We start from the raw sequence: 14,432 nt of genomic DNA, 5'->3' as shown, positions 1-14,432 counted from the left end.
CTTTTTAACAAAGATATTTGTATTTTTTCCAGAAATAATCTCTGACAATATCTTGTAACTATCATTTAAGATCAAGGTAGATTTCCAGGACTATGCCCAACAAAATGTTCTATATGGTCATTTATAAAATTCTAGGAGGACGTAGTCTCTTCAATCTTAAGAGAGCCTTATTTTAGAAATTGATTTTCTAAAATTTCTTATTACAGAACCTAAGTCAGTTGTTCTAAACATAAGGTTTAAAAGACTTGAATATGTAAATAATGAAGCCGAGATTTTGTACTAAATGTCATATCATAAACCATACTTCTGACTTAGCAACTTAAAAAAGTTAAATGGTAGAAAATATGTTTTTCCTTTTATCATTTCTCAACCCATTTACTATGTGGTGTGAAATGTAAAATTGTAGTCCCATGCATTTGAGTTTGGTGCTAAATATTTTGAATATTAGAACAAGAGATGGAAAATGCCCATTTTCCTGGATGCCATGATGAATTTTTGCCTCATTAATTCTAGAGTCAGACATTGAGAAGGATGCTAGAGGACATCCATTTTGTTGTTCAGAGAAGTCTGGCAGAGATAATTCGTAGAAAAAGCATTGTATCTACAGATCCACCACTGATATTCCAGTAACCTTGGTTCCGGAGCCTTTCTGGATTATTGGTTTTGCTAGACCAACAGATGTCACAGCCTCTGAGAGGAGTTCAACGGTACCGGAACAGTCTGCCTGAGGAGCAGGGATTTTGACCCTTAAAGTTGGCCCCAAGGGTTGCTGTGGGAACGAATCAGCTGGCTCCAGCTGGTTCGGAGTTCCAGAAACTTGGCTGCAGGGAGCAAATTCAACCTGCTCAATCGCTGTGGACGTCTGGTATGGGAACGGATCTGCCGGTTCCGGCTGAACGGGGCCAAATTTGACCCACCAATTGGTGCGGAAGTCCCGATGAGATGGAAATCTTACGGGTTGAAGGAGGTCCTGGACCACCAGTGGTGGACCTGTACGTCCTGACTGATTATCAATGACAATTGCATGATTCCATAGTCAGGCTTTGGAAACCTTGGCTTTTACAATTTAACTTTCCATTCAAAATAATATGATTGGTGCAATCAAAATTTGCAATCTTACTGTCAAGTCTTAAGATGAAATTAAGATAATGTTGGAAATACTGAACAGGTCAGGCAATATTGGAGAGAGTTGGTGTTCCAAGTTGATAGCTTTTCATCGAAATTGGGAATATTTTTAAATCAAACATGTTTTAAGTTGCAGAGAATAGGGATGTAGAAGGAATGTCTATAGGGTGGAATCTGGGACTGGCAATGGCATTTCGTAGAAATGCTGAGCGAAAGGGAGTTGAATCCTGGTAAATGGATGCTGCATCTTGACGACAGTGGAAGGTGAAAGATAAAGTCAGCAGCTGTGAACAGTCTGCGAACTCGGCTTCCGGCCCCTCGAAGTGGTCTACAGTTCTGTGATTGGCACAGGCCTGTGGCACTGCATGGAACAGCAGTGGAAGAATCCAATGGCAATGTGTTTGGCCAGACGAAACCGTACTCTATCGATCCAGTATGCCGGGCTTCAGGGTGAGAAATATAAAAATTGTCTGTCCCCTTAAGCATGGATTGAAGGTTTCAGAGACTTGAAGTTGCAAAACAGCGCCAGAACGTGGCAACTCTGCGTGCTGTTCCAGAAGAGGATCTATTGTATGTTTTGTATGGTGTAATTTGAAAGACAGCATGCAGAACAATTGTTTCACTGTATCTGCACGTGACAATAAAGAAACCTTTGAAGGGTTATTATGTGCAAATAATTTGGAAGTAAAATAAATAGATGGATGAGAACAGGAGAGGGAGCAATGGAGTTGACATACAAAATATTGCAATTGATGGAAATGAAAAGACAGAGATAAGGCAGCATTTATAGATTGATGGATGACCTGTCAGAACTGCAAAAAGCTAGTTATCAAAAACTGTTGAATTGCACATTGACGTCTAAATGCTGTAATGTGCCATCAGAAGATGAGACATTTCTTAAACTTAAGATTGCAGTTATAATAGAGTAAAAGGTCACAGAGAGGGATGAGATGTAAATGGAGAATTAAAGTGAAAGGCTATTTTCCTTGTGGGATGAACAGATGTGGAAAACACTGAATCACTAGAGGGTAATACATTATGAGCAATGAATGCATGTGATAAATGGGAGACGAACAAGTGATATGCTGCTTTGCCTGGAAAGTGTGTTTGGGTGTCTGTATAATGTGGAAGAGGTAAAAAGGCAGGTGTAACTTCACCTGCATGTGGAGATGCTGTGAAGAGGAGAGTAGATGTGTTTATAGAATAATCTCCAGAAAGCTGAAAGGAAAATGGAAGTGGAGAAAGAAGCATATAAGATAATTAGGGGATTGGACACATTAGAGGCAGGAAACATGTTCCCAATGTTGGGGGAGTCCAGAACAAGAGGCCACAGTTTAAGAATAAGGGGTAGGCCATTTAGAACGGAGATGAGGAAGAACTTTTTCAGTCAGAGAGTGGTGAAGGTGTGGAATTCTCTGCCTCAGAAGGCAGTGGAGGCCAGTTCGTTGGATGCTTTCAAGAGAGAGCTGGATAGAGCTCTTAAGGATAGCGGAGTGAGGGGGTATGGGGAGAAGGCAGGAACGGGGTACTGATTGAGAGTGATCAGCCATGATCGCATTGAATGGTGGTGCTGGCTCGAAGGGCTGAATGGCCTACTCCTGCACCTATTGTCTATTGACTTGTAGCTTGATTTGAAGGTGGTGGAAATTATGGAGGACAATCCACTAAATATGGAAGATAAACACAAAAGTGTCCCACTGAGTAACTCAGAGGGGCAGGCAGCATCTCTGGAGAGAAGGAATGGGTGACATTTTGGGTCGAGGCCCTTCTTCAGACTCAATAACCTCTAAATATGGAGGCTGGTTGGATGGAAGGAAACAAAACAATTTAGAAGAGCTGAGGGTATTAGACGTGTCAAAAATGACTTGGAAGAAACTAAATATGTATATAATAGAGGAAGAAGTAGGGTTTTGAATTTTAAAATGGGTTGAAATAATAGGCATACTATGGCAATCTTGCCTGCTCGTCTTGGAGAAGAAAGAACCTGAATTTGTTTTTTGAGTTTATTAGACTGGATGGATGATCTTCCAAGGAAATAAGACTGACAGTTTAGAAGGCAGTTCTCGGATCTTTATTATAGTCAAAATCCTAAAGGCAGGAGCGGAGAAGTGTTGGGGAACCATTCGCCAAAGAATAACACAGTCTGCTCTTGTCAGCAGGTTTGTTAATTGGTGTTGAGTCTCTGAGTAGATTGTTGAGACGGGAGGGGGTCTAAATTAATGTAAGTAAGAGCTAGTGGAAATTTGAGGCCACTAATATCACATCAGAATTTAAGAATAACTGAATTTGGAGTAAGAGATGGAAGTGAGGTATCCAAAGTTGATTGAAAGCTGGTGAAGTTTAAAAAAAGTGCCTCGTCTGAAGTTTTGACTTGGCGATGGTGGAAGAAGAGACCAACTTCAGGCTGGGCTCAGAATTCGTCTATTTGGAGACATGACAGGGTGAAGCTTAGCCACCTGTTGAGGACTGATAGTTCAGGATGGAAGAGATGGAAGTGGCAACAAAGGTTATCACTGCTGGAGGAATGGGGTTTGAGGGAAGTGGAAGTGAGAAATGGGAATTCAAAAATTGTTGAAGTTTGAAATTTTTTTAAGGCAAAAATAATAACAATAGGAGCTTCATTTTGGTCTTGTGCAACATTATCACCAGTATAAATGGACACATCACCATCCAAATCTTTCATTGTATCATACAATTGACCTTGATAAAGTGAAGAGTAAAATATATGCTGGGAGCAGCAGTACGTGTGTAAAATTAAGGTGGTAGTCTGGTGAAGCTGCACCAAGGACTAATGTGCTTATAGCAAAATGGACATGAACAGAGCTGAGCAATCTCAAACAACAGTTGAAAGAACTGGAATGTCTCATTCAAGGTGGTGGATAATCATGAAACAAATAGGATGGGGCTCTAATAACATCCCCATCCTTAGTGATGGTCGGGCACATTATGTGAGTGGCAAAGACAAAGGTGAAGCTTTTACATCCACCTTCAAGCAGAGCTGTCAAATGGATGATTAATTTTGGCTTCCTCTTTGGATCTGTACAATAGCAGACACTAACGATGAACTAATTCAATTCAGTCATTCTGATTGCAAGAAATGGAAGTGAGAACTGGCAGCAGAGGATATGGGATCAGAAAATATCCCAATGACAGTACTGAAGATGTGCACTTTTGGACTAGCTGCATCGATATCCAAGCTATTCCAGTTACAAGTCTGGTATCTAACCAATTACACAAAAAATCTGGATATGTCCTGTCAGATTAAAGCAGAGCCAGTTCAATCAGGGTACCATTCAATCAGCTTGCATTAATTCATCAACCATGTAATAGCTTGTCCAGTACTATCCTGGCCTTGCCAATAACCTGCTCATCAGTGGATTTTGCCAATGGAATGAAAATAAGGTAGTATTTGACCGGGTGTGTCAAAGTGCCTTGATACAATTGAAATTAACAGATTTTAATAGACACCACACCAATGGTTGGAATCATCCTTTACACAAATGAAAATGGTTGTTACTGAAGCTCATTCATCCCAAAGAGGAAGAAAGATTCTAAGGGGAGTAAGAGGCGACTGTGGCTGACAAGGGAAGTCAAGGACAGTATTAAAATAAAATAGAAGTATAACATAGCAAAGATGAGCAGGAAGCCAGAGGATTGGGAAACCTTTAAAGAGCAACAGAAGATAACTAAAAAGGCAATACGGAGAAAAAAGATGAGGTACGAAGGTAAGCTAGCCAAGAATATAATGGAGGAGAGTAAAAGCTTCTTTAGGTATGTGAAGAGGAAAAAATTAGTTAAGACAAATGTGAGTCCCTTGAAGACAGAAACGGGAATATTATGGGGGACAAGGAAATGGCAGACGAGTTGAACAGTACTTTGGATCTGTCTTCAGTAAGGAAGACACAAACAATCTCCCAGATGTACTAGTGGCAAGAGGACCTAGGATGACAGAGGAACTGAATGAAATTCACATTAGGCAAGAAATGGTAGACTGATGGGACTGAAGGCTGATAAATCCCCAAGGCCTGATGGTCTGCATCCCAGGGTACTTAAGGAGGCGACTCTAGAAATCATGGACGCATTGGTGATTATTTTCCAATGTTCTATAGATCCAGGATCAGTTCCTGTGGATTGGAGGGTAGCTAATGTTATCCCACTTTTTAAGAAAGGAGGGAGAGAGAAAACATGGAATTATAGACCAGTTAGCCTGGTATCAGTGGTGGGGAAGATGCTGGAGTCAATTATTAAAGATGAAATAGTGGCACATTTGGATAGCAGTAACAGGATTGGGCCGAGTCAGCATGGATTTATGAAGGGGAAATCATGCTTGTCTAATCTGGAAATTTTTGAGGATGTAGCTAGGAAAATGGACAAGGGCGAGCCAGTGGATGTAGTGTACCTGGACTTTCAGAAAGCCTTTGATAAGGTCCCAAAATTTAGTGGGCAAAAATTAAAACGCATGGTTTTGGGGGTAGGGTACCGACATGGATAGAAAATTGTTTGGCAGACAGGAAACAAAGAGTAGGGTTTAACGGGTCCCTTTCAGAATGGCAGGCAGTGACGAGTGGGGTACCGCAAGGCTCCGTGCTGGGACCGCAATTATTTACAATATACATTAATGATTTAGATGAAGGGATTAAAAGTAACATGAGCAAATTTGCAGATGACACAAAGCTGGGTGGCAGTGTGAACTGTGAGGAGGATGCTATGAGGATGCAGGGTGACTTGGACAGGTTGGGTGAGTGGGCAGATGCATGGCAGATGCAGTTTAATGTGGATAAATGTGAGGTTATCCACTTTGGTGGTAAGAACAGGAAGGTAGATTATTATCTGAATGGTGTCAAGTTAGGAAAAAGGGAAGTACAACGAGATCTGGGTGTCCTTGTACGTCAGTCACTGAAAGTAAGCATGCAGGTACAGCATGGCATGTTTGCCTTCTGTAAGGGGTTTCTGCGCCGAGCTTTCGCCCGACCTAAGGTCGCTGTGCCTTGCTCTGGTCCCTTGACCAGGCCGCGCACACTGGTTCCCCGTGAGTGGTTCGACCCACTCACCCCCTACGGTTCTAGACACTGGACTTAGATGCAGGAGCATTGATAGTGCAGAAAAACTCAACCAGACCAGATTTGAAGACCAGGGTTTAAATGGAAAAGGCTTTTATTGAGCACTCGGGACTATTGTACATGAATGCTCTTACACAGTTCTATCAGACATATAGTGAATTACATGAATACTTTGACTCTGAATTATAAACGCACAGTTCTATAAGACATATACTGAATTACATGAATACTTTGACTCTGAATTATAAACGCACAGTTCTATAAGACATATATACTGAATTACATGAATACTTTGACTCTGAATTATAAACGCACAGTTCTATAAGACATACTCGACTGTAAGATGGGGAACGTACGACACATCGCAAAATTGACCAACACATATTTACTTATACACCCACGTTAATTAAGCCACCCTCCCCTCTACACTAAAACTATGTCCAGGATGTGCAGGATCGGGGTACATGCTCACCATGGGGTTATTACTGGGGTCACTGGCTGTTCGTGCTGCTTCTCCGCTGTTTTCCGTGAGGGTCGTGCTTGTTCCGTGAGTTTCTTCCTTCCGTTCTTCTCGGTGAGTCTCCGTTCTCTGTGCCGTTTGTTGCCTCCTCTGACTTCTGTCTTGCATCCGTTTTACTTGCATGAGTTTAAAACCCAAAAGTCGTGGCCAGTTATACTAATTCTGACCCGTCCTATCTCCCGCCAGGTCTCGGGATCTCTTTGTTTCAAAGATGGGTATTTGAGTTTTCTCTCTGTTCTGCGTTATGTCCGGGGGTACCGGTGATGGCTAGACGGTCTGTTAATCTGTTTCTCGTTGAGAGGTGATGGGTTTAACTGGTTTCCCATCACCTGCCAGGTAGGTTTCTATGGGCTATTGTGCCCCCTTAACGAGATTAACTGTGTAGGTCGGCTTGGGGCATTGTGAGTATGCTGATGTCAGCGCCCCAGTGTCTGGACTTCGACCTGGTTTCGCAGGTTTCTGCATGGCCAATATCCATCCATTGTTCTGGCCGTGGCTTTGCAGAAACCTAGAGACTGGGCTGTGGGGTTTTTGCTTTTGTGGCTGGTCACGAGGTCCCGTGGCCATCTTGGGACCCACGGATTGTGACATCCCTTGTTAACACACTGACCGCAGCCTTTCTCCGCTATCAGCCCCAGTCCCGTATAAAATGTCCAAACTGCAGCTCTTTGGTTTGGTGTTGATTGCAGGATGAGGGAAAACTTCTCAAATCTTACACTTCATAACAAGAGGAGTTGAGTATAGGAGCAAAGAGGTCCTTCTGCAGTTGTACAGGGCCCTGGTGAGACTGTACCTGGAGTATTGTGTGCAGTTTTAGTCTCCAAATTTGAGGAAGGACATTCTTGGTATTGAGGGAGTACAGTGTAGGTTCACGAGGTTAATTCCCGGGATGGCTGAACTATCATATGATGAAAGAATGGAACGACTGGGCTTGTATACAGTGGAATTTAGAAGTATGAGAGGGGATTTTTTTATTGAAACATATAAGATTATTAAGGGATTGGACATGCTAGAGGCAGGAAACATGTTCCCGATGTTGGGGGAGTGCAGAACCAGGGGCCACAGTTTAAGAATAAGGGGTAGGTCATTTGATGAGGAAAAACCTTTTCACCCAGAGTTATGAATCTTTGGAATTCTCTGCCTCAGAAGGCAGTGGATGCCGATTTTCTGGATGCTTTCAAGTGAGAGGTAGATAGAGCTCTTAAAGAATGTGGTCAAGGGATATGGGGAGAAGGCAGGAACAGAGTACTGATTGTGGATGATCAGCCATGATCACAGTGAATGCTGGCTCAAAGGGCTGAATGGCCTACTCCTGCACCTATTGTCTATTGTCTCTGCTGGACCTGCCCATGAAAGTATCCAAAGCTCAAATGACCTCAGCTGCTTCATCAATGACTTTCCATCTTCGGGTCTGAAAAGAGGATGCACACAGTCCATTTCCATCCACAAATTCTCAATGAATCAGTCCATGTCTGTTTTGAAGAGGTCACTAAAATGATTGACAGGAGCAGGACTGTAGACATTGTCTATATTTGAGAGTCCCACATGGTTGGCTGGAAGATTTGATCATGTAGGATGGGTCTCAACCCGAAACGTCACCTTCTCTCCAGAGATGCTGCCCAACCCGCTAGGTTACTCCAGCATTTTGTGTCTACCTACATTTAACACTATCTGCCCTAGAATATTCAAGATTATTTAAATCTATATTCCCATCGCAAGTTTGTAACAGCAGCTCAAAATGAGAATAGATATATGATTAAGCCTTTGGAATAATTGTACAGAATTGTTTTGAGAAAATGACCTGCAAAACATAGTTTGTCGTTGAGTGCAAAAATACTTCAATCAGCAACAATCTGATGTGCAACGGTAGTAACCTTTACATGTCATACATGAGATAATTATATAATGACTCAAATAAATTATCTAGTTTGCCTAAATTCTACTTACTGGTCTATGTACACAGTGCATTGTACACTAAAATAGAAATCATATATTCAAAACTGAAATGAAGAATGAATCTGATTTAATATAACTATCTATTTTTTGCCCTAAGGATTTACTATCAATGAAACATTTTGTTTTTTCTTTTTTGCTTTCAGACAGCACGCTATGTTACGGAAATGAAACATTGTTAAATATTTGTAATTATGTGATTTTCTTTTCCCAAGAGTGAATGACTGTCACAGGTATTGACAATGGAAAAATGAGAATGAGCAGCATAACTGGCCCTTAAACAAGATACACAGAATGTAGCAATCCCAATGTTGGTGCATAATAACCCAAACTCCTTAGTGTAATCAATGACGGCCTGTAGTTCATAGTTGACGTTAGTGTTGTGTCGTGTTCAAGAGCCTGATGGTGGTTGCAAAGAAGCTATTCTTGAACCTGGTGGTCACTGTTTTCAGACTTGTACATCATCTTCCTGATTGTAGGAGTAAATTGAGATTGTGGCCCGGGTATGTCTTGGTGATATTGGCTGTCTTGAGACAGCGCCTCCACTACTAAAGGGTGACTAACAGTTTGAATGACACAAAACATGTTTGGTTCCTTGGAAAATGGATGACATTAGGCCCACCTTCATTTATTGGCAAACATTAATGTAATAATTTAAATTTGTTAAATTAGATCTTCTGTAATGCATGTAATTCATTATATGATATCTTTAAACATTATTGCCTAATGATAGCATACTCTAAAATCTCCTGTACATTTAATTAAGATAACCAAAGTATATTAATTTTTGCAGTGCAGAAATAATTGTGACAACAATTTTGTCATCTATATTTTGCAGTGGAAAGAAACAACACTGCAATATTAATAAACAGCAGAGCCTATTTGTTCAAATCTCTGTTCTTGACCATGCGCACTTTCCTTTTGATTTGGTATACATCTCAAAGTTTGCCTACAGTAGCAAGAAGCCAAAAGGTGAGGCAATGAATAATGTTTGCAAAAATAGGACTTCGATTTTTGACATTAGTTTATTTTTATATATAAACTTTCAAATGCAAATCAACTATTTGAAACATGAGAAAGTAAACGTTATGTGACTGACTGTTGTTTTATTCTATTTTAAATTTTTTGTTGTTTTTTAAAGAATACCAGATGCTTTGCACATGATGACAAACATACGGTATTTAGTAATACTCTAGTGATCTACAATAGATTGCAGTAATGAATAGGAAACAAGCCTTTTACAGATTGCACTGACATGTTAAATTTTACAGCTGGGTTCAATTTTGGCACCCTGGGCTTTAGCTTGCAACACATTTGAGATTTTTTTCAACACTTATATTTTTGTAGTGGCTTAACGTTAGAGAACATATAAAAGGACTGTACAAGATAATTGCTCTGTTGAAGTTTTTGTTCAATCTTACTCATTTGCTTAAGAGTCTTATTCGAAAAAGAAGAAAAATATGTTCATCAAAAAAGTCTTGGGTAACAGGTGGATCAGGAATAATCAATTTAGAAATGAGATCATAACTGCAAAATATTTTTTATATAAACACTGTTCATTTTTCATAAATAGTCTTTATTGTTCCCATATTTGTTAACATTGAAGTGTGTGAGAAAATGCATCATCCTAGGTGGTCATCATTTTAGGCAGTCTCTCAGGATTAAGGATGACCTACTTCCGCTGTTTTGCGAGACTGAGATAGCTAATGAGGCCAGTACGGGAATTCCAGTTTTTTTTACAAATGAGGCAGGTAGAGGTTAATAAGGTGGATGGGCATGTAGTGCATAAGGTCATCTGTTCCTTCTTCCACATGCAGGACCTGTGTGCTCCCAGTGCCTGACATAGGCCCTTTGTGCCTCAAGGCTTTAGCTTTTCAATACCGACTCAAATGTTCTGAATAGAGTGATCCAAATGTTTTGTCATGTATGTGAATGATGAGTAAATGTGAAATTGCTGGAGGAATTCATCTGTGGGGGGAAATAGACAGACGACTTTTCAGGTCAGGTCGATTCTTCAGACTTCCTCCTCCTCCTCCAGGACTCCCTTGCTGGCTTTCTACTCTCTTTTGACCTTTTCATTTCCATCCGCTACTGTGATATCGACAATCTCCATTCCCCTAAACCACTCCATTCTGACTCCCTCCATATGTGCAGTCCTCTGGTAACAGTACAAATCAGAATATTTTTATCTAACCCATTGATGGGGGTGGTGCCATTGTAGTTTGGCAAATTGGCCTCCACTGTGCTGAGGCCAGGTGTCAGCTTTTGGACGTCTCATATCTACTCCTTGATCATGGCACCAGTGATAAACACTAGTTGACCATCTCCCAAACCATCATACATTTTATCACTTTTGGAAGACGGAGGCCTTCCCGAGGGGCGGCGCAGGCCTTCTCAGAACGGTCAGCGGGAACGGGAACACGCTTGAAGACTCGGCGGTCGGCGGGACCAGGAGGAAGCTGGAGACGTTGTATGTGAGGAGCTGGGGCTGGTAGGGGGGTGAACAGGTGTAATGCCTCTAGCGCCTTCAAGGTAGGCTGCAGGAGGTGCCCCTGGGACAAAGATGGCCAGGCGACGAGGAGAGGGACATTGGTTCGCGGGAACAGCTCCAGTGCATCGAGCGTGTGGGCCGAATGGATTTTGGTCTTTAAATAATGCCGCGAGAAACAGCGGCACCTGCATGTGTATTATATGCAAAGTAAATTTCACTGCAGCTGCATATGTGATAAATAAAGCACCATTGATTAACCACCACATTCTTAAACCTTATAGTCCAACAACCCAGCATTGCCCATTTCTATCCCCTTCACAAAATCCATAAGCAGGACTGCCCTGGCAGGATCGATGTTTCTGCCTGCTCCTGGACCCCAAAACTCATCACCAATACCTCGATTCTATCTTGTCCAATCTCTTCTCACCTACATCCGACCACTTACATGCTCACCACTTTAATAACTTCCAAGTCTATGTCCCCCATTGCCTCATCTTTACCATGCACCTCCATTTCCCATCCGAAGGTCCTCATGGGCCTCAGGTTCTTCCTTGAACAAAGATTCAATCATTTCTTTCTGATAAAGAGTCATGACCGAAACATCATCTGATATTTTGCCCCCACAGATGCTACCAGACATGCCGACCTCCTCGAGCGCTTTGTTTTTTTGCCCAAGAATCCAGTATCTGCAGTCTTGTGTCTCCAAGGAGATCATGTGGCCTAGTCAATATAGTTGACTGAGAGTAACTAGTGTCTCATTGCTGAAACTGTTGGTCTGACAGACAACATAAACATTAATTTACTTGTCTCAGTGATTTTTTTTTTCAGTATCTTGAGATTCCTGTGCAAGTCTGAGGTCGTTTCCTCAGTCGTCCAAAAACAGTACTGGCGCATTGAATGTTGTGAATTTCATCAAGAAGAGGATTTCAAAGAAAAGGATTTACTCTGTGTGGGATGTTAAAGGGAATGTTTTGTCCAATGAATAATGAGATTGTTGATGGAAAGTAGTAAAATTCTTTTTCTCTGAATAGCCTGTTGAGTAGTGCTCCATTGTAGTCTTATGCATAAAAATATGATGCAGACACAAAGCTGGAACAAAGACCAAAGGTTTACATAAGATCCATAGGCTGGCCAGTTGACTAATAGAGTGCAGATACAAAGAAGTGCAAATGCAGGTTTACAAAAAAGACACAAACGAGTCAAGCAACATCTCTGGAGAACATAGATAGATGACGTTTCGGGTTCGGACCCTTCTTCAGACTGATTGTGGTGGGGGTGTGGAGAAAGCTGGAAGAATGGAGGTGTAATATAAAGCCTGGCAAGTGATAGGTGGATACAAGTGAGGGAGGTTTTTGACAGGCAGATGGTTGGACAAAGGTCAGAGATGAAAAAGCAAAAGGTGTGAGATAAGGATAGGAGATGGCGGCACGGTAGCGCAGTAGGGCGGCACGGTAGCGCGGCGGTAGAGTTGCTGCTTTACAGTGAATGCAGCGCCGGAGACACAGGTTCGATCCTGACTACGGGTGCTGCACTGTAAGGAGTTTGTACGTTCTCCCCGTGACCTGCGTGGGTTTTCTCCGAGATCTTCGGTTTCCTCCCACACTCCAAAGACGTACAGGTATGTAGGTTAATTGGCTGGGTAAATGTAAAAATTGTCCCTAGTGGGTGTAGGATAGTGTTAATGTACGGGGATCACTGGGCGGCACGGACTTGGAGGGCCGAAAAGGCCTGTTTCCGGCTGTAGATATATGATGATATGATATGATATGAGCAAATTGTGAAGCCAGAGGAAGAAATATAGATGGAAGGAGAGTGGAGAAATGGGTGTAAGTCCAGGTGGAGCACGGGGAGTAAGCGAAGGGAAAGAAAGGAAAGGGGGGGAAAGGTTTTTTGTAGGCTAGTTACCTAAAATTGGGGAATTCAATGTTCATACTATTAAGTTGTAAGCTACCCCACACCACCCTCAACATGATTCCACCACTAGCCACACCTTCCCATCCCCGCCCTTTTCCGCCTTCTACGGAGACCACACCCTCTGGAACTACTTGGTTCACTCATCCTTTCACACCCAACTTCTCCCCCTCCCCCCAGATATGCATCCATCCAGGCACACCAGCACTCCTTCTGGGTGAGACGGGAGTTCAAATGGGTTTGTGTTTTGACAGAAGTTATTCTGTTCATATATGCAAGTTAATATAGTTTTGAATGAACAAGCCCTTTTTCCGGCGTGTCAGTTGAATAACTGGAGCAACTCACACTCGTAATGTTTTTGAACGCAAAATCGCACACTGAGGACTTGCTGTGACAAAATTTGAGGAAGGGAAGAGCAAGTGGGAGACCATCTTCCTGATCTCCGCATCCAATAGCCTGTGCTGACATTGTTCTAACCATTTTTTCATAATGGTGGCTTGAATGTGACTCAGCTGAAATATTTTTAAAAATCATGTGAAAAGGAATTATACAGTTTCACAAGGATTACACTTCCTTTTTTTTCTAGTTTACTGCTTCTGTGAATGCTGTCATTATAAATTCAATAAATTTGTTCTCAAGCAAATAGCACGGAGCGTGTAATCTGGCTTATATCATGAGAGGTTTTCTAGAAATAACATATTTTAATTAAATCTAAACAAAAGTAATCACCAAACAACCTCATTGTAATTAGTTTTTTTCTGAAAATATTCTTGATATGGTTTCATCTACATGCAGGGCACACCCAATCCAATGGACAGATTTGTTCCTTGTTTAGTGCCCGTAAACTTGATCAAATTCACCTCAGCACCTTGCTAAGTTTAGTATTATTTTTGTCACGTGTATTGAGGTACAGTGAAAAGCTTTGTTTTACATGCTATCAAATCTGACAACACCACATAAATATAGTCAAGTCAAACTCAAGTACACTAGGTAGAGCAAAGGGAAAGATAGAGTGCAGAATATAGTTCTCAGCATTCAGGTGCACCAATTCCAGAGACAAAGTCCAATGGGGTAGAGGTGAAATGGACAGTACCCTAGCTGGAAGGACTATTTAGAAGCCTGATTACAGAGGAGGGGGAACTGTTCCTGAGTCTGGCGGTGCACGTTTTCAAACTTCTCTTATATTCTGCCTGATGGGAACAGGGCGAAGAACAAATGACCGGGGTGGGGCATCTTTGATTATGTTGGGTGCTTTTCTGAGGCAGTTGGAAGTGTAGATGTATTTGATGGTGGGAATTCTGGTCTGTATGATGGATTAGTATGCATTCACAACTTTCTGCAACTTATTGTGGTCTTGTACAGAGCTGTTCCC

The sequence above is a fragment of the Rhinoraja longicauda genome, chromosome 5 (genome assembly GCF_053455715.1).
Source record: "Rhinoraja longicauda isolate Sanriku21f chromosome 5, sRhiLon1.1, whole genome shotgun sequence".
In the NCBI taxonomy this organism is placed as follows: domain Eukaryota; kingdom Metazoa; phylum Chordata; class Chondrichthyes; order Rajiformes; family Arhynchobatidae; genus Rhinoraja; species Rhinoraja longicauda.
Note: the sequence above shows the minus strand (reverse complement) of the source record.